We start from the raw sequence: 1,509 nt of genomic DNA, 5'->3' as shown, positions 1-1,509 counted from the left end.
TTAATAGGTGCATCGCATTTCTTCGATACGATGTTGCATCAGAACATGAGTATAGATGCTTCACTGCTTCTCTATGATTCTCTCTTAAGCATCCTATGGTGCTTCGATACGATGTTGCATCAATCTCAGGCTCCTCCTCTGCCTTTGATACTTTCAAACTCGTGTGCATCGGAACATGAGTATAGTTACATGACTCCATCTTCGTCTTGACAAGTATACCTTGCGCGTATCCTTCTTGTTTGATGTGAATGCCATCAGCTCCTTGCGTTACTTCTATACCAAGATAGTATGTAAGCTTCCCGAGGTCTGACATCTCAAATCTTCTTGACATATCATCTTTGAATTGCTTGATAACGTTGAGTGAAGTCCCTGTTACAAACAAGTCATCAACGTATATAGCTATGATCAGAAGCTCCCCCTTCTGTTTCTTTTGATATACCGCAGGTTCCTTGGTGCACTTCGTGAACTCCATCTCCTTGAGAACACGATCGAGTTTGATGTTCCAAGCTCTCGGATCTTGACGCAAACCGTATAGTGCTTTGCTAAGTTTGTACACATGATCCTCCTTTCCTTTCTCCACAAAGCCTTCTGGTTGAGTAACGTATACATCCTCATTTAAGTCTCCATTCAGGAACGCAGTTTTCACATCTAAGTGATGGATCTCCCATCCATTAGTTGCTGCTAACGCCAAGAGTAGTCGTATGGTTTCTATCCGAGCAACTGGTGCAAATACTTCGTCGAAGTCTATGCCTTGTTGTTGCACGTAGCCTTTTGCGACTAGCCTTGCTTTGTATTTGATCACCGTTCCATCTGCATTCCTCTTGATCTTATAGATCCACTTCAAACCTATCGGTTTCACACCTGCCGGCTTCTTGACGAGCTTCCAGGTTTTGTTTTTGATGATAGATTCGATCTCTGCCTTCATTGCATCGATCCAAGCTTGTATTACTGCATCTTCGATGTAACTTTCTGGTTCACCATCGATGGTGAGCAAGAGTCTGCCACTTTCAACTTCAGCGAGTAGGATGTAATCATCGAACCGCTTTGGTTTTCTGATGTTACGACCATATCTTGATGTTACATGTGGGTCTTGGTTTGCATCGTTGTTCTCTACTACTTGCTCTTGTTCATCTGCGTCTACAGCTTCTTCTTCTTCATTATTGTTTTGCTCTTCGTGGTGTTGGTGATCTTGATGCTCATCACCAACTCCTTCTTCTGTAACATCAATATGAGGAAGTTTGAATGATCCTGGTTCTTCGTCTACGTTTGTTGATAGTGTGGACCAATCCCAACTTTTCTTCTCGTCAAAGATTACATCTCTACTAACAACTATCTTCTTCACGACCGGATCATAGAGTCTGTAAGCTTTTGAGCCGGGCTCTGTGCCTAGGTTGATCACCATCCTTGATCGATCATCCAGCTTCTTGAGATGAGGACTGTTGATTTTTGCAAAAGCTACACATCCGAAGATCCTTAGATGCTTAATGTTCGGTTTCTTAACATACAAGC

The sequence above is a fragment of the Brassica oleracea genome, unplaced genomic scaffold, assembly GCF_000695525.1.
Source record: "Brassica oleracea var. oleracea cultivar TO1000 unplaced genomic scaffold, BOL UnpScaffold00831, whole genome shotgun sequence".
Taxonomy (NCBI): Eukaryota; Viridiplantae; Streptophyta; class Magnoliopsida; order Brassicales; family Brassicaceae; genus Brassica; species Brassica oleracea.
Note: the sequence above shows the minus strand (reverse complement) of the source record.